General features: G+C 40.5%; 2 protein-coding genes across 18 annotated transcripts in view; one reads left to right on the top strand and one right to left on the bottom strand.

Annotated features, from left to right (window-relative positions):
- The window catches only part of MED12L (mediator complex subunit 12L), a 363,490-nt gene that overhangs the window by 156,560 nt on the left and 187,141 nt on the right, over positions 1 to 19,789 (top strand). The gene's annotated exons all lie outside the window — the stretch shown is intronic.
- The window catches only part of P2RY14 (purinergic receptor P2Y14), a 65,646-nt gene that overhangs the window by 19,516 nt on the left and 26,341 nt on the right, over positions 1 to 19,789 (bottom strand). For 2 of the 9 annotated variants that reach the window (XM_061418831.1, XM_061418821.1), the window contains exon 1: positions 12,974 to 13,380. The exons of 2 other annotated variants lie outside the window; for them this stretch is intronic. The gene's annotated coding sequence lies outside the window, so the exon portion shown is untranslated. 5 more of the 9 variants (XM_061418794.1, XM_061418804.1, XM_061418846.1 and 2 more) reach the window with 5 other exon arrangements.

Here is a 19,789-nt window from a genome sequence, read left to right as displayed (position 1 = left end):
CTTCGTATTTTTGTCTAGCTCAGCAAATGGATCATAATAGGAGTTGAATGAATTTCTGATGAATGAAGACATCCTTACTTTACATAGGAAGAATGCTATGTAAGGGAGCTTAGTAGCTTGAGCGAGTTCTGAGATAGTAACCAGAGCACCTGCAATTGAAACCCAGGTCTTTCAAGCCCTCAGTGACTGTAGCATCTTACCTGTATGCTCTTTCCTTGGTTTCATCCCCTACCCCATCCCAGTGGATGGCTGAGGGATGCCTGGCAGGTGTAATGTCAGCATAACTTGGATTATTACTACCCCGAAGTCCTTAGCCAGGGCCCACAATTGCTCTCCTGGTGGACAGCAGAGGCCTTTCTTCAGCTATATGGCGTTTTTTTTTTTTTTAACCTATAATATGAACCTGCCCAGCCTGCAGCAGCAAAAGTGTCAGCAAACTTCCTGTCTCTTGAACGTCCCTGACATGATCAGCTTGTGCCAAAGTGCAGGCAGTTTGTGCATATGGGGTGGGGGTGTAGAGCACGCAAGGTTGCAGATATTGGTTGCCTTTGACAAGTAAACCAGTATGTGTCATAAAACAGTTATTTCACTCTTTAATTTTTTTGGCTGAGTGGAACAAAAATTGAAAAGAAAAGCAAAAGCTTAACTGCCCAGCTATTCCCTTGAGCTTTTCCTTGCCTGCCATCCAGTGTCAGGAAAAGCTCTGAGCAGATACATGTTTTTTCTCTGTCTCAAATAAATCATGAAAAGCTTTTGTTCCTTTGTAAATTGGGGGTGAGGGGGCAGAGGGGGAGAGGCATTGGCAAGGGTCTACAAACATGACCCACCAGATTTTGTCAGGAACTGCATAGGAGGAGCAGGACTATGCAGGTAGATTTGCTTTCACACTGTCTCCGCGGTGATGCTGAAGTTCAGCTCTATAAAGATGAACCTCAATGGGGCAGAGGTTCTCGGAGCCCTGACCTCTGCCTGTGGTTGTCTGTCTCTAGCATCTTACTGTGGTGCCTCATATTGGTCTCTGTTAAAACCTCACTTTCTCAGTGAGGCCTTACCGGTTTACGACCCCTGACACAGCCGAGCACCTACCCAGCACACGCCAGCCCCTCACATGCTTTATTTTCTTCAGAGCCATCTTCGTTATTTAAAGTGATAACTTATTTTTCAATTTATTGTCTCCATCATCCCTCCACCTCCCTCTTCCTACTGTGCCACCCTCTTAAAGGTAGCCTTCATGAGAATAGAACTTACTTCTTTTCTTCACTGTTAAATTAGTGCCAGGCATATAGTAGAAGTTCATTAGATATTTACTGAATTTATGAATGACTGTATCTGTACAACTTTGGTCAAATAAAGGACTCAACTGTTGAATGAAGAGTCTGTTGAGGACCTCAGAGTTTTATATTTTCTATGTGTTGAATAGGTTAAAATGTATAGATATCTTTTAAAATCATTGGTGCATAAAATCGGATTAACCATAGTCTTTGGTTTATGGCATATTCTTATGATGCAAGGTTCATGCAAGGTTGACTGTAAAAATTTTTATCTTATTATTCTTAATCACATTATTAATTTCCTTCAAACTTGTTAACCAAAACAAAAGCCAAGACTGACAATAATAAGCTATTAATACATGGAACTGAATTCTCTTTCTTCCCACATGCTGTCTCTCTGGCCACCATGTACCCTGAGCCTCATTTTTTTCATTTACTCAGTTTAGTTTTATTGTGTTTTGTTATATGTATGTATATTCCCAAAAGTGTGTTGTATGCTTATGTGTGTGTATGAAATTATGATCTTTAGGAAACATATGTAATCATTTAGTGGTTTAAATATTATCACACCACGCATTGTCCATGTTATTTGAGTGTTGCTATAAATCATCTGTTTTGGTGACTGTAACATTCCACTGTCTGACCATTCAGACCATTCAGCTTCCTGTGTCTGACCATTCAGCTTCCTGTGTTCACGTTTCCAGGGTTTTGCCCTTTTGAACCATGCCAAGGTATATATCCTTCATGTCTTTGGATGAACATGTGAAAGAGCTTCTTGTGTGCATAAATCTAGGTATTTAATTATTGAATCATAGATATATGAATGTTAAACTATAGACAATGATGTCAAACAATATCCCAGAGTGATTGCAAATTCTCTGTGGATACCAATCCTCATTTCCTATTCTCAGATTTACTAATGTACTAATGGTGTACATTAGTAAATGTACTAATGGTGCAAAAGACGCAATGTGTAAAACAAACCTGCTGATACCTCAGCACACTTGAAGGCCATGTACCCAGTTGTGTCCTGTAGTCATTTTGTAACTTACTGGCATGCAACCTTAGTAAACAACAAAAAAAGCCAACAACATATGGGGCTTCCTTGGTGGTCTAGTGGTTAAGAATCCACCTTGCAATGCAAGGAACTTCCTTGATCTAGGAAGGAAGATCCTACATGCCGTGGAGCACCTAAGCCTGTGTGCCACAGCAGTTGGGCCTGTGCTCTAGAGCTGGGAGCTGCAACTATTGAGCCCTCGTGCCACAACTGCTGAAGCCTGTGTGTCTAGAGCCTGTGCTCCGCAGCAAGAGAAGCCACTACAATGAGAAGCCCACACACCACAATGAAGAGTAGCCCCTGCTCGCTGCAACTGGAGGATGCCTGCACACAGGCATCCTGTGTGCAGCGAAAGACCCAGCACAGCAAAAAAATAAAATAATAGGAAAAAAAAAACCCCTACAAAACAGAAAAAGTTAAGTTCACTTTAGAATGACTGTGATAATGTAATATGTATTGTCCATTTGACAAATTAAATGGCATTATAAGAATAGTTCACAAAGCACTTCTGCTGTATATGATAGTTGTCTAGAGGAACAACACTTGAGAGTGGGTTATGAGCTAAATTAGGTGCTTTCTTCATGGAACACCATTTTTACTGGAAAGAATAATACACAAACTCTAGCAGTTCATACTTGGGTATTTGGTGGACATTTTCTCAAAATCGAATGGAATGCTCCTTCAAGTCAAGGAAAAAAAATAGCAGTACTTTCCAGTACTTAGAATGAGATCAGTGCCACTGTAAATACTGGTTTTTGATACTGTGTAATGAAAAGTATACTTCAAAGTTCCGGATAAATGTATCTCTCCAAATGACCAATGATTATATGATATAAAATCTAGCAGTGGTAAAAGATTTCTTCAAAGACTAAATTATACTAAAGGATTTTTAATGTAACAAAAATGTTCATTGATATGGATTTAGTTTCTCCTTTGCAAACAGCCTTTAAGAAACTGCTGCTTTTTTGAGTTTTGATGTGGTACCAAAGAGGGTGGAGAAGGAAATGGCACCCCAATCCAGTATTCTTGCCTGGAGATCCCCATGGACAGGAGCCTGGCGGGCTACAGTCCATGGGGCGCAAGAGTCGGACACGACTTAGTGACTGCACCACCACCGCTACCACCAAAGAAGAAAATCCAGAAGGCTACAAAAATGCTTCTTCCTTGTCCTGTTAGAATATATCTATGTGAAACTAGATTTTCTTCAGTACATTTTAACTAAAACTACATTTTGAAATTCATCCAATGCAGATGTGGATGGGAGAATTTAACTGTCTTAGGCCAGATGTTAAAGAGATGAGCAAAAATGTAGAATCATGCTATTTTCTTCACAAAACTTTTAGGGAAATATAATTACTTTTTACAGAAATGTATTTTTCATGTTACCATTTAATGCTATTTTTAAAACAAATTAAAAGTATTTTATGAATTTCACAATTAAAATTTCTAATATAGTAAACATTGCTGGGTATAACAACGAGCTTTGGGCTTCTCAGTAGTGTTCAAAGGCTCTTGAGACCAAAGTTTGACAATTCTTGGCTAAAATATATTTTACTCTATTTTCTAATAAGGTTTTTTTTGGGGGTTTAGTTTGCTTATTTTATTATGTCAGCTCTTAATCCATCCCATATATGGACTGTCTGTAAATCCCAAAACAAAAAAAGACACCAGATCTTTATGGAGAGTGACTAAATGAAAAATGTATATAACTTCTGCCTATCATTGTAACTCCTGCTCATCAGATATCTTTCATTTTTCTTTTCTTTTGAGATTTTTGATAGGGTTGTTAATTTGTTTGATTGTCCATCCATCCATCAAACATGAATTAAGCAAATAATACCTTTCATTAGTTCCTCCCACCCCTTTCTGTGTAAGACCATCACCTGTGGGGCTCATGGGCCCTGACCTGGATCTCCACGCCCCACAGCTGTCAGACCTGCTGATCTGGGCTGGAGGGACTGGTCTGCTTGTTTACAGTGGTCACTAACTGGTTACAGTTAGTTAGTGGCCAGTGGACCTGTTGATAGGTACTTACTACTAAGATACTGACGCAGTGCCCAGTTTTCTGTTGGAATGATAGGAGATAAATTGAGAGAAGTATTCATTTCCCCTTATTTTATGATTTCTTACTTGGCCCGATGACTGTGGGAATCCAAGCAATTTCCTGTGGGATTTTACTCTTGACAGGAATCCCTCTAACTTAGTAAGTTACTAGCAAGGAGGAGGGAGGAGCTCCTTTTTTATTGAGTAGCTCCTAAGGTACCAGGGACTGGCCTGTCTTATTGATTTAGTAGTTCTTCGGGGTGATAGCTTTATTGTGATGGAGCAGAGGTGGATCACAGAGGCAAAGGAACTAAAAAACAAAATGTAGCCCAAGCCCACAGTAGATTCAAATTCAGCTGTTTCTCTGAAAAGTGCCTGCTTTTTCGACGGTGGAAAATTTCCTCTCTAAAAACCTGGGTCCCAATAATATTGACTGTTTTATACAATGTGATTATTGCCATTATTGTGTAAGTACCTAGTTAAGGTGAAGAGCAGTCCCACATACTCTTGCATCTTCAGCTTTTATTTGTGTATAAATCACAATTCTTATTGGACTTGTTTATCTCCTTAGGTCAGAGACAGGATGGGGCATTTTGACTTTTTCCTTTTAAGTTCAACCCTTGGACTTTATTAGCTGTGTTATCCTGTTTGAATCACCAAAGCTCTCTGGACTCCAGTTTCCTAATCAGTAAAACAGAGCCAATGATAGAAGTTCTTTCCCAGTGTAATTTGGCTGCTGGAAATATCCACTTTTGATAGCAGAATCTGTGCAGAGGCTTTAAAAACAGAGTACTTGTACGGATAATTAGAAGTCCTGCTGCTGCTGCTGCTAAGTCGTTTCAGTCATGTCCGAATCTGTGTGACCCCATAGACGGCAGCCAACTAGGCTCCTCTGTCCCTGGGATTCTCCAGGCAAGAACACTGGAGTGGGTTGCCATTTCCTTCTCCAATGCATGAAAGTGAAAAGTGAAAGTGAAGTCGCTCAGTCGTGTCCGACTCTTAGCGACCCCATGGACTGCAGCCTACCAGGCTACTCTGCCCATGGGATTTTCCAGGCAAGAGTACTGGAGTGGGTGCCATCGCCTTCTCCGAATTAGAAGTCCTGCTGCTGCTGCTAAGTCACTTCAGTCGTGTCAGACTCTGTGCGACCCCAGAGACGGAAGCCCACCAGGCTCCCCTGTCCTTGGGATTCTCCAGGCAAGAACACTGGAGGGGGTTGCCATTTCCTTCTCCAATGCATGAAAGTGAAAAGTGAAAGGGAAGTTGCTCAGTCGTGTCCGACTCTTTGTGACCCCATGGACTGTAGCCTACCAGGTTCCTCCATCCATGGGATTTTCCAAGCAAGAATACTGGAGTGGGTTTCCATTTCCTTCTCCAGGTGATCTTCCTGACCCAGGGACTGAACCTGGATCTCTTGCATTGTAGGCAGACACTTTACCGTCTGAGCCATCAGGGAAGTCCCTAAATCTCACTAGTGTATAGGAATTATGTGTTGTTTTTTGTTATTCAGTCGCAAAGTTGTGTCTGAGTCTTTGTGATCCTATGAACTGCAGCATGCCAGGCTCCTCTGTCCACCACTGTCTCCCGGAGTATGCTCAATTCCACTGAGTCAGTGATGCTATCTAACCATCTCAAACTCTGTTGCCCTCTTCTCCTTTTGTCTTCAGTCCTTCCCAGCATCAAGGTCTTTTCCAAGGAGTTAAATGTTCGCATCAGGTGGCCAAAGTATTGGATCTTCAGCATCAGTCCTTCTAAAGAATATTCAGTCTTTCCAACGATTTCTTTTAGGATTGACTGGTTTGATCTCCTTGCAGTCCAAGGTACTCTCAAGAGTCTTCACCACGACCACAATTCAGAGGCATCAGTTATATGGTGCTCAGCCTTCTTTATGGTCCAGCTCTTACAACCATACATGAAAAACTACTGGAAATTCACCATAGCTTTGACTATATGGACCTTTGTTGGCAAAATAACGTCTCTGCTTTGTAATATGTTGTCTAGGTTTGTCATAGCTTTCCTTCCAAGGAGCAAGCACCCTTTACTTTCATGGCTGCAGTAACCGTCAAATTATCTGCATTCAAAATCCACAGTGATTTTGAATTATGTAGGTTGTTATTAGTGATGTTTCCCTCACCCTTTGATTGTTGGAGCTACCTTCTAACACTTTTCTTTTTTATTAGATTGAGTCATATAAAATTGCTAATATTTGATTATATTTTATGTGCAAAAAATGTCAATTTCATATGGTTAATGCAGATTTATTTAAAATAGTCTTTAGTAAAATTATGCATGAACAGTGAAAATCTATATAGTTGTGTAAAAGGGCATAGGACCAAAAGTCAGTGAGCCTTGATCTTGGTTATGTTTTACAAATTAAACTTTTATTATGGATTTTCTTTCTCAAACTATCTGATGACCGTGTGAATGCTGCCTAGTAGCCAGTGAAATGTTTTCTGTTGAAGAAGTGCTGAAGGCCATGGAGCATTTTTTCCCAGAATGAGTTGATGCAGACAGTTGGCCCAAATGGAGGAAAGAAGAATTAGTTGCAAATGCCAGTCTCTTCTTTTTAATTGTGTTAAGTGTGAGATCTACCTTTATGTCTAAAGGTTTATATATATAGGTGGATAGATTTTCTCCTGTGAATGCTTTCTTTAAGTGGAGAAAACTGGCAGGGAAGTGATAGGTATAAAACTGAATTAGGGAAGACTCCTTTAAAGAGTAATTTATGAAGAAGGAAGTCACAACTTACAGCAAGTACTAAATTTAGTGATTTCTGAAGTTTCTGATGGCAGAGGGGGAAACTGATTGTCATTGGCAAAATATACTCTAAACCTCTGCCTTATTTCATTTGAAGTATTCTTACAATCTCACCAGAAAATGGAGCTCCTTAGCAAAAGATGTTTTTTTTTTTTTTTGTACTGGGAAATAAACTGGAATGGATGTTAAAAATGAACTAAGTTTTAAAATTATTAATTTAGATTCTATGGAATTTACTACCCAACTTTCTAGAAAAACAAGCAATAGAATAAGTTTCACAAGTTATATACTTTGGTCTTTCCATCCACGAATTAAGCTTAAAATGGTACCAATGCTTGATATTTAATAGTGTTACATGAAATCTCAGAGGAAGAAATCAGAAGACTCAATCAAGATGGAAATAAAAACTTATAAGACATTAGGAATTGGGTCTAAGATGGCAGAGGAGCAGGTGGAATGGAGTGCATCTGTCTCCACAGACACCTCTAGACAACACTTGGAGATGCAATAGTTCTCACAGAACACTGGCTGAATACTACTAGGAGCCTTGATCACCAGAAAGGACTATACGAATCCACACATGACTGGGTAGGATGAAAGAAGTGAGGAGGAGGAGGAGAGCAAGGAGGACCAGACTTGCACCCCGGGGTTGGGGAGCTAAAGCAGGGGAGAGATTGCTGAATTCCAGGGAAATCGGTTCGAACAGAAGGCAAGCATTTGAAGAATCAGAGGAGAGTGAAGCAGCTGATCTGTGATAGTCTGCATAGAGTGAGAACCACACGGACAGTCTGCCACAGGCCTATGTACCCCGGACTGGACTCATGTCCACCAGTGCACACAGGGGCTCGAGGTGGAGCATGGGGATTGGAGAGCAATCCTAGGGTGAGGACTGCTATTGATTGTAGGGAGATGGTCTGAGGGAACAGGAGGAAGGAAATCCGCAACAGGGAATGCCTTTGGAGGAAATCTTGACGGCATTGGAAGCAGGGCACTATTGCTGAGCCACTCGCAAGGGGTGGAGCCACCACTGTAACCTCTCTCCCCACAGCAGCCCAGCAATAGAGAAGGACCACCCAAGGTTGCCTCTTGTGTGCCTGCTGCTGGAGGCTAGAAAAAGCTCCTAATAGAGCTGTATCCCTTGAACCCATGGCTTCTGGCCTCCCTGTGCACCTGGTGTTTCCAGGGCCCTCAGGATCCAAGCAGCTATGCCACCTCTGTTTTTGGTCCTCACTGGGGCAGACTCAGGAGCAGGCTCCTGTGGGTGGCCCGCGTGTAGAGGTTAGGGCAGACTCAGGTCCTCTAGGGCAGCCTCAGGAGCAGGCTCCCGTGCGTGGCCCACGTGTAGATAAAATCACAATTGAGCTCCAGGGGCGGAATGACTGAGGAAGAGCATCAAAATCCTTTCCATCACCTGCACAAGCTGCAGATTAAATCCACAAGGTCAACTAAGTAGACTGTGTCTGTGGATTATATGAAAGGACAATGTGTTCCCACAACAGAAAATGCTCTTAACTCTGGCAGCCGTGGACACTGGAGGCAAGTACATGTGAGAATAGGGGCAGATTAGCAACTCATTCAAGGTGGCCACCATCACCTTGATAGCAAAACCAGACAAAAATATCACAGAAAGAGATAATTACAGGCCAGTGTCACTGAACATAGATGCAAAGATCTTCAACAAAATATTAGCACACAGAATCCACCCACATATTAAAAGGATCATACACCATGATTAAGTGGGGTTTATCCAGGGATGCAAGGATTCTTCAGTTTATGCACACTGATCCATGTGACACACTGTATTAACTAATTGAAAGATTAAAAACCATACGGTAATCTCGATAGATGCAGACAAAGCTTTTGATAGTTCTCAACATCTATTTAAAAAAGTCTCCGGTAAGTGGCATAGAAGGAACCTACCTCAATATAATAAAGGCCATGTATAGCAAGCCTGCAACAAACATTATTGTCAGTGGTGAGGAACGAAGTATTTCCTCTTAACATCAGAAACAAGACAAGGATGCCTACTCTCATCACTGTTATTCAGCATAGTTTTGGAGGTCCTAGCCATGGCTACCAGAGAGGAAAAAATTAATGAATCCAGATTGGAAAAGAAGAAGTAAAGCAATCACTGCTTGTAGATGACATGATACTATACATAGAAAACCCTAAAGATGCCACCAGAAAATTATTAGAGCTTATCAACGAATTTAATAAAGTTGCAGGATGCAAAATTAATGCACAGAAATACCTTGCCTTGTTATAACAAAGAAAAGTCAGAGAAATAAAGGAAACAATCCCATTCACCACTGCATCAAAAAAAAAAAAAATCTAGGAATAAACCTACCTAAGGAAACAAAAGAATCTGTATGCAGAAAACTATAAGATGCTGATGAGAGAAATCAAAGATGACACAAACAGATGGAGAGATATATTCTTGGATTGGAAGAATCAATACTGTGAAAATGACTATACTACCTAAAGCACTCTACATATTCAGTGCAATCCCTATCATATTACCAGTGGCATTTTTCACAGAACTAGAACAAAAAATTTTACAATTTGGATTGAAATAAAAAAGACCTTGACTAGCCAGAGCAATCTTGAGAAAGCAAAATGGAGCTGGAGGAATTAATCTTCTTGGCCTCAAACTATACTACAGAGCTACAGTCATCAGGACAGTATGGTACTGACACAAAAACAGAAATATAGATAAATGGTGCAAAATAGAAAGCCCAGAGATAAACACATACGTCTGTGGGCACCTTATCTTCGACAGAGGAGGCAAGAATATACAGTGGAGAAAAGACGATCTCTTCAGTAAGTGGTGCTTGGAAAACTGAACAGCTACATCTAAAACAATGAAATTAGAACACTTTTCCTAACACCATACACAAAAAGAAACTCAAAGTGGACTAAAGACTTACATGTAAGATCAGAAACTCTAAAACTCCTAGAGGAAAACATAGGCAGAACACTCTCTGAACATAAATTGCAGCAAGAGCCTCTTTGACCTACCTCCTAAAGTAATGGAAATAAAACCAAAAATAAACAAATGGGACCTAATTAAGCTTAAAAGCTTTTGCATAGCAAAGGGAACTATAAAATGAAAAGACAGTCTTCAGAATGGGAGAAAATAATTGCGAATGAAGCAACTAACCAAGGATTAATCTCCAAAATGTGCAAGCAGCTCATGCAGCTCAATAACAGAAAACAGACAACCCAATAAAAAAATAAGAGGAAGACCTAAACAGACATTTCTCGGAAGAAGACATATAAGTGGCCAATAAACACATGAAAGGATGCTCACCATCACTCACTGTTCAGTTCAGTCACTCAGTTCAGTCGCTCAGTTGTGTCCGACTCTTTGCAACCCCATGAATTGCAGCACACCAGGCCTCCCTGTCCATTATCAACTCCCGGAGTTCACTCAAACTCATGTCCATCGAGTCTGTGATGCCATCCAGCCATCTCATCCTCTGTCGTCCCCTTTTCCTCCTGTCCCCAATCCCTCCCAGCATCAGAGTCTTTTCCATTGAGTCAACTCTTTGCATGAGGTGGCCAAAGTACTGGAGTTTCAGCTTTAGCATCATTCCTTCCAAAGAACACCCAGGACTGATCTCCTTTAGAATGGACTGGTTGGATCTCCTTGCAGTCCAAGGGACTCTCAAGAGTCTTCTCCAACACCACACTTCAAAAGCATCAATTCTTCAGCTCTCAGCCTTCTTCACAGTCCGACTGTCACATCCATACATGACTACTGGAAAAACCATAGCCTTGACTAGATGGACCTTTGTTGGCAAAGTAATGTCTCTGCTTTTGAATATACTATCTAGGTTGGTCATAACTTTCCTTCCAAGGAGTAAGCGTCTTTTAATTTCATGGGTGCAGTCACCATCTGCAGTGATTTTGGAGCCCCCCAAAATAAAGTCTGACACTTTACACTCTTTCCCCATCTATTTCCCATGAAGTGGTGGGACCACATGCCATGATCTTAGGGGAATTCAAATCAAAACTACAATGAGATACCACCTCACTCGGATCAGAATGGCCATCATCAAAAAGTCTACAAACAATATATGCTAAAGAGGATGTGTAGAAAAGGGAACTCCCCTGGATTGTTGGCGGGAATGTAAATTGATGCAACCACTAGGGAGAAGAGTATGGTGGGTATTCCTAGTTAAAGAGTGTTCCTAGTTAAAAAGGTATGAAGAGTATTCCTAGTGAGAAAACTAGGAATAAAACTACCATCAGAAACAGCAAACTCACTACTAGACAGATACCTTGAGAAAACCATAATTCATAAAGATACACGTATCCCATGTTTACTGAAGTAGGTTTTATAATAGCCAGGACATGGAAGAAACCTAGATGTTGATTAACAGATGGAAGGGTAAAGAAGAAATGGTACATACATACAATGGGATATTACTTAGCCATAAAAAAGAAATGAAATTGAGTCAGTTGTAGTGAGGTGGATGTACTTAGAGTCTGTCGTGCAGACGGAAGTCAGAAAGAGAAAACAAATATAATACATTCACTCATATATATAGAATCTAGAAAAACTGGTACTGATGACCTTTTTGCAGGAAAGAAGTAGAGACGTAGATGTAGAGAATGGACTTGTGGACACAGCAGGGGAAGGAGAGGGTGGGACAGATCGAGAGAACAGCATTGACATATATATACACTAACGTGTAAAATGGCTAGTGGAAAGCCGCTGTGTAACACAGGGCTCTCAGCTCAGTGCTCTGTTACAGCTTAGATGGTGGAATGGAGGCAGTGGGAGGGAGGCTCAAGGAGGAGGGTTACGTGTATACATATAACTAATTCAAATTGTTGTATAGCAGAAACAAATACAATATTGTGAAGTAGTTATCCTCCATTAAAAATAATTTTTTCGTCCTTTATTGAATTAAAGAGGAAAAATAAATAAAAGGAAATTTGTGTGAGAAATTCATACCGAAAAGCAAATAACAGATTTTGTGAGGAAAGAATCTATGCAATTCAGTTTCTTTAGAAAGGAAGTCATTAGTAAAATATTTGAATTATTTTGAGGGATTCTGTGTAACACTTTTAATACTCTCTGGGGAATGTAAATTATTATTAATGTGAGGAGTTTCAAAGTAGAAAATATTTCATGTGTGGGAGTTTATAATAAACACTCGATTAAATAAAAAGCAACAACTTCTGAGACATATAGTAAAAGCTAAAACAGCAACTGAGGCTCTTAAAATTCCCATTTCTTTCCTTTGAAAATCAAATGGGACTCACCCTTAGATCCACACAGGTAGCCCAGGCATTTAGCGCTTCAGAGAAGACTTAAAATGCTTGCTTGCATGAAGTATTTCATGTTTGGTTTCAGTTTTTAGTGAGGTTGTGGCCTTTTGTGCTCTTACACCAAACCTGTTTTTTTTCTCCTGCAGTATTTTAGTTCTTTACTGGATTCCCTCAGCTCTGAGGATTACATCATAACCCAGCTGTATTTGTGCTCTTTACCATTTCCAAAACTGATTTTAACTCACTATCCAGATACACACAACATTGTCTTATATTTTACAAGCAATAAGATAAAGTTTCTAAAACAGGAGTTCACGAAAGCCTGTGCATAAGGTCTTGAAAGAAAATCCTGCTTCATGCAATTAAAAAGAACATTTACAGAGAAAAATTAATTGGACTTAGTTTAGTCTTTGAACCTGGAAAAGTAAAATCTCACCTGTAAATCTGTCACCCTGTCTATTATAAAAAGGAATCTAGGACATGATAAGCACCAAAGTGCCATTTTACAGTGGCACCACAAATATCCTTTAAATACACTCTGCCTTGGATGGACTTTTTTACTTACCAGTTTATCCAGTCTCTTGTGGTTTCGGAAGGCAAGACTGGCTCAGCCACTGGGTGTAACATCTGATGTTGAAGGAAATCTGCTTTGCTTTCTGCCTGGGCTCCTGCTGTTGACCAGTGGGGAATGCTGCATTAGCGCTCAAACAAAACATTTAAAGTGCTCTATGAAATGTTGACATCTCGCCAAGGACTTGAACGTCAAGTACCACAGATGTCCAGTCCTCTCTGGAGCCTAGCTCTTTCCTCTGTGCTTGTGTGAGTTCAATCTGATTTGTGTTTAGGGTGACAAGTGATCCAGGCTCGACCAAACAGTAACCGGTATGAAACTGGGTACCAAGAGAGAGACGGACAAACAGATGCAGAGACAGAGAGAGTGAGGGCCAGTGAGCAAGAGTGAACGTGAGCGAGTGCAACTGACCTGGTAAGTGAGAGCTTCAGCTAGCAGGAGGAGGCAGGATCTTTCCCATGCCTGGCTGTGACCTTTGGCTGTGAGGCTGTTGTAAGAATAGCTTCTGAATGTATTGGGACGTATTTCCAAGTTGTAATTCACACGGCCTCACTAACTCCTTGAAAAGTGTTGGAAAACTGAGAAAATATTTGAGAGTAAACCAGACAAGAACATTTCCCATTTTCGGTGCCAGGGGGAAGGAGTGGGGAGACTCAGTAAGTGCGTGTTTACTGGAGTGTCTTGACCAGCAAAGGGAAAGATTATTATCAAATGAGATGAGAGATTGAAAGGACCTCAAAGCTGTCTCCTTTGAGCCTGAGTGATTTTCCTCTCTAGCCTCACCCTGTTTTGGGGGGCGGGAACATGATGCCTGCTGGTGCCCATTCTACTCCAGGTATTAGGCTTACACATCCCCAATCTGGACTTGGTGCTGTTGAGCCTCCTAATTTTTCTTCAAGTGAGTACCCTATTTGTCTCTAATTTCTGAGTGCTAGTGAATGCTAAGTCACTTAAGTCGTGTCCGACTCTTTGTGACCCCAGGGCTCACAAAGGCTTCTCTGTCCATAGGATTCTCCAGGCAAGAATACTGGAGTGGGTTATCATGGCCTCCTCCAACCGTGTTCCCAACTCAGGGATGAACCCAACTCTCTTGTGTGTCCTGCATTGGCATGCAGATTTTTTTTATTTTTATTTTTATTTTTTTACCACTGGTGCACCTGAGAAGCCCAGGTGGCTAATTTCTGGATTGTTGCTTATTTAACAGATTGTTGCCAGGGGTCCTTTACTTTTCTTGCATAGTCCTCTGGTTTAATGCAGTCATGAAACGTCTCCCTGAAGGAAGAGCCTGGATCTCCCATACACTGTCCATTTCAGACTCAGCCAGTTTTGGACCGAGATCATCAGCTTTACTTACTTTACCAGTTTCTTTTCCCTTTGTCCTTAGACAGCATGCTCATCATCAGATATGTATATTATCATTATCAAAATGAAACAAAACCTCTGAAAGCCCCAGTTGACCTTAAGTCCCTTTTATTTGGTACTGCTGTCCATGGATCACTCAAGCGCTATAAAACATTAAATTCTGCTTCACTGTCTCATAACTATCCGGTCAATCACCAAAATCTGTTTTTTTTTTTTTAATACCTAAATATTTCTTATCTATGATTCTCACCAAACTCAAGGTCATTTTTGGCCTGTACACCCTGCCTCCAGTCTTTTCCCCACCCATAATAGCTGCCGTCTAGTCGCCCATGAGTAGGATCTTTGTAAAATCCTAGCATGCCTGTGTCCTTTTTATGGCTCCTTATCACTGATAAGTTCATGGTGTTTAATCCGTCAGACCTGATGCTGTATGACTGGTTTGATCTCCTTGGGACTTCCTGGTGGCTCAGACGGTAAAGCATCTGCCTACAATGACCCGGGTTCAATCCCTGGGTTGGGAAGTTCTCCTGGAGAAGGAAATGGCAATCCATTCCAGTATTCTTGCCTGGAAAATCCCATGGACAGAGGAGCCTGGTAGGCTACAGTCCACAGGGTCTCAAAGAGTCAGACATGACTGAGTGACTTCTCCTCACTTCACTTGATCTCCTTGCAGTCCAAGGGACTCTCAGGAGTCTTCTCCAACACCACAGTTCAAAAGCATCAATTCTTCGGCGCTCAGCTTTCTTTATCGTCCAACTCTCACATCCATACACTACTACTGGGGAAAGCCATAGCTTTCATTTTATGGACCTTTGTTAGCCAAGTAATGTCTCTGCTTTTTAATATGCTGTCTAGGTTTGTCATAGCTTTTCTTCCAAGGAGCAAGCGTCTTTTAATTTTATGGCTGCAGTCACCATCTGCAGTGATTTTGGAGCCCAAAAAATCCAGTCTGTCATTGTTTCCCCATCTATCTCTCATGAAGTGATGGGAACAGATGTCACGATCTTCATTTTTTGAATGTTGAGTTTTAAGCCCGCTTTTTCACTCTCCTCTTTCATCTTCATCAAGAGGCTCTTTAGTTCCTCTTCACTTTCTGCCATAAGGGTGGTGTCATCTGCATATCTGAGATTATCGATATTTCTCCCGGCAATCAATCTTGATTCCAGATTGTTCTTCATCTAGCCTGGCATTTTGCATGATGTATTCTGCATATAAATTAAATAAGCAGGGTGACGTACTCCTTTCCCAATTTTGAACCAGTTTGTTATTCCATGTCTGGTTCTAAGCCTTGCTTCATGACCTGCATACAGGTTTCTCAGGAGACAGGTAAGGCGATCTGGTATTTGCATCTCTTGAAGAATTTCCCACTGTTTGTTGTTATCCACCCAGTCAAAGGCTTTGGAGTAGTCAACCAAGCAGAAGTAGTTGTTTTGCTAATGGAGTAGAAGTAGATCTTTCTAATGGATGCACATGAATTGAAATAAAGCCCAGATGCTCCCAGACCCAGTTCACAGCTTCATGCTGAGAAGCTAAGTGTAGTTCTGGGGATGGAGCTGGGGGTGCCACTCCCACTGCTCAGGGCTGGGAGCTCACTCTGTAGTGACTCCTTGAAAAACAAATGCTGAACAGTATTTTTGAATTTCACTTTTTTTCTTTTCTCCATTAAAAAAAAAGTCTTCAAATTTCTTTTGTTGTTTTGAAAAGCGGAGATGATAACTCATGTCTGAAATTTTATTATATCTGTGTACCATCTGCTCTATTTATTATATCTGATTTGCACTGACATGGCATCGCCTTAAAAATCAAATATTTATCTTTCCTCTAAGTAGAATGACTTTGAAATTACAGATTTTATGTGTTTAATCTTTTAATTAAAGTAACTGCATGGCTGTTGAGTAAACTTGTCTCAGTTTGATTCTCCTGAGTATTTCTCAGACCTGTGGGAACCCAGGTTCAGACACAGTTTGGCCACCCTTCCTCTGGGAATCTGTTCTTTCCTTCGAAGTTTTACTTACAATGTTTGGTATGTTTCATAAAGGAGACTTCTAAACATCGATAAAGGCCAGAGTAAAAGTTAATGTGTTTGCTTTTATTTTTGAAGGCTTGAGATCCATGATATAAAAATAAACTGACTTTTTAAAATACTCAGTTTGACATGCAGGAATAGGTTTGTTTGTTTGTAATCCAGTAACTGCTAGAACTAGCTCAATTACAATGAAACCTTGAGCCAAGAGCATATTTTTTTTTTTTTAATAACCAAAACCAGTACTTGTGGCTGTGCACATCAAAGCTGGTTCAGTTTTATGGGATTAAATAATGATTGCAGTGTTAAAACTAACAAGAGCTACATGAGAATGCTAAAGGGGGGGAATTTCTTTTTTAAAGGAACTTGTACCTTTATAATGGTTCTGTTTTGTAAGCTGAAGGGAGAACCGGAGGTAGATGAAACTCAAACCTCTGAGTCTTAAGAATTCCACACTTTTGGGAAATTATAAGGGAAGAGCAAAGGTGAGCACTTGGGGAAACCTGGAGGTACGACAGTATCCCTGAACAATGAGATAAATGTCAGTGTCTGGGATTTAAGTGTGTCCAGTGTGAAAAGAACAGTTTAAACTAGGAGGATGTCCTATACACCAGATAATTTAAGAGGCACACACCCTTTTACAGTATTTTAATTGATCGTGTCTGTAGTTTTGCACTGTCCCAGTAACCACTGAAATAACTCTCTGTCCCAGGAGGCACCCACTCCTCTCCACACACTCCCTAAAGTTGCCTGGCTTTGACTGTGTCCCTTTTCCAAACACATCATCTCTTCTTCCACCACTGACTTTGTTCAGGTTTGCTGGATTGGCCCCTTCCTTCCATCTCTACCTGTTGACCTCTTGTGCATTTCTTAAAACACAGGCCAGACTCCACCACCTGCGGAGCTTTTCCTTATCTTCCCCCTAAAAATGAATGAATGGTTATCCCTATGGTGCTTAATTTGAGTTTTGATTAGGCCACTCCTGACAGTGTGTATAACCTTCTACTGAATTGCTGATAGTAATGGCCCTCTCCTCAGGAAAGGAGAGTCTTTTGTTGATGCTCCCTGTGTGTTACTCATGCATTCACCTGGCCTGTTGGGCTGGAGGGCACGATATTTTTCGGTGTCCTCTCTCATCTCACATGGCCAGGTTGGTTTCCTTGGCTTGGCACCTTACCTGTTTGCACTTCTTGGGCACCCTGTCTCCTAAGACTCCATCTCAATGAGAAGACAAGATCTTTCAGAGACAAGGACATGGTTGTAAATGAATGAGGACCTCTACTGTATTCCCTTCTTTGTTTTCCTAGTCTAAGAAATATAAACATCCTTTTAATTTTGAACTCTTTTTGTTGGTAATTCAAATTAAGCTAATTAAAAAGTTTTTTTTTTGTTGGAGTTATGCATTTATGTACTTTAATCAATGTTATAAAACTTATAAAAAAATCTTGCCCTTATTGTGTGCCCCAGTGGCTCCCTCAATCACTTTTTTAGCTACTACTTTGGGGTATCAATCCCTATGTGCCTGTTGTAACTGAAAGTTCTTGTCTTCCATGTGTGTCTGTTGATGTGGAAGATGAAGATCTAGTTCCTTTATTCTCCATGCTTCTCTTCACCTAGATAATTATGTCTATATTTTTTTTGATAAATCAATAACCTTTATTCAAATAATTAAAACCATGGCAGTATTGTTTATAACTGAGGCTCATCGCTTACATTAAAAGGGATCATAATTCCCCAGCTGTCTCTATCACCAGGAGAGACTGTGCCCTTTTGCCTAATGTAAGCAAGCTTCCCTGTGCATCCAGGCTGCCCATTTTCCCACTTAGAATTAGTTACGATATGTAAACAAGCTCTATAAATGTTAGCTCTTGTTATCACATTAATATTACAATTTGAGCCAAACCAAATTTAGTCCAGTTCTTAACCGTATGCATATGAATAAGCCCGAAAGTCCTTTTGCCAGCAGCTGCGTTTAGAGAAAACACACAAAGTCCAGGTGTATGTTTACGTAGTACAACTTCTACTGGATAGATACTTCTCAGTATTTTACCTCAACAGGCAGAGAAAATGTGTGTTGTTGACACACCCTTGTTATTCATTGTTTTCTGATATATTTCACTGAAGAGCCCTTCCAGCTTATTCGTTTTAGAATTTTGCTTTTGGCAGCTTGGCAATTACTGCTATCTTGAAAAAGTCCCATTCACAATATATAAATACTTCCAGAACTGTGTTTTTCGTTCTTCCTAGTTACCTGCCACCAAAAGCCTAAATCAGATTCTGATCCTTTGCCTTTTGTAGTTTCTCCAGAAGCCTTATATTATACTTGATAAGCAAGGCCCTTAATTTTATTCATTTAAAAATACAGACAATCACTTAAAAGGTAAAAGCATCTGAGTCATAAATAGGCAGGCTGGGGATTGTCTTATGGAGTTGATGAGATTGTTGGGAGAAATAATCAATCTGCAAAGACAGCTAACAGCTGAATAATGGGGATGTGAGAGGAACTCGATGGCTTTCATTAGTTTGTAAAAAAATCTTAAGTTGAGGATTCATGCTAATTGATAACCCTCATAGTGTGAGAGTGTGACTTAAATGTCTACCTAAACTTTTGTCATACTTCAAAAAAGTGAGGGTCTCTCAGTAATGAGCATCCAGGAAAGGAGAAAGTCCATGGCAGTTGATTGTTGCTAAGCGGAAATATGTGGGCTGTAAGCAGCACCTCTGTGCTGCCGTGTGCCTTTTGCAGACTCATCACAGCCCGTTTTCCTGGAGCCTTCAGTCCTTCTTTAGGGGATCTTGAACAATCTGTTAGAGTCTGCCCCTGACATGAAACCTTTGGCCATCTTTGGCTAGAGTTTCATCCAGCACAAAGTGAAGGGAGGAAAAAACAAAACCATAAACACCAGCAAATCTGTCTATCATGGAGAAAGGGTCAGGATGAGATTAATCTGTATTTCTTTAGAGTTAATCCCATATAACAGAGTCAACTTGGGGTACAAAAGTAAGCTCTGCCTCTTATCAACCTGGGGACGGTGGGCTAGTTACATCATCTCTCTACATCCCTGTTTCCCCTAGTGTCACCTACCTCATTCAAGTTGTTTGAAAGTTTAAATGAAATAATGTGTATTTTCTTAATTGCTGTTCTCAGCCAAAGTTAAGTAGCCAGTGAATGGTAGGGGCTCTTATTAATATGAGCAAAGGCTAATTGTTGCCTCATAATTTTCTTGAAGCTGTGTTATCATTGAGTATATGGGAGGTACAAAGTGCTGTGCTTTGAAGTTTTAATAAACATTAATTTTTATGGAAAGATCCACTTTTGAACAGATCTTTGGCTCAGTAACCATCGTTATGGGAAAACTCATTTATAACTTGTGTGCGTGTGTCTGTGCATGTTCAGTCATGTCCAACTCTTTGCAATCCCATGG

The sequence above is a fragment of the Bos javanicus genome, chromosome 1, assembly GCF_032452875.1.
Source record: "Bos javanicus breed banteng chromosome 1, ARS-OSU_banteng_1.0, whole genome shotgun sequence".
Classification (NCBI taxonomy): Eukaryota; Metazoa; Chordata; class Mammalia; order Artiodactyla; family Bovidae; genus Bos; species Bos javanicus.
The sequence above is the reverse complement of the archived record's forward strand: the minus strand, read 5'-3'. Positions and strand labels throughout refer to the sequence as shown.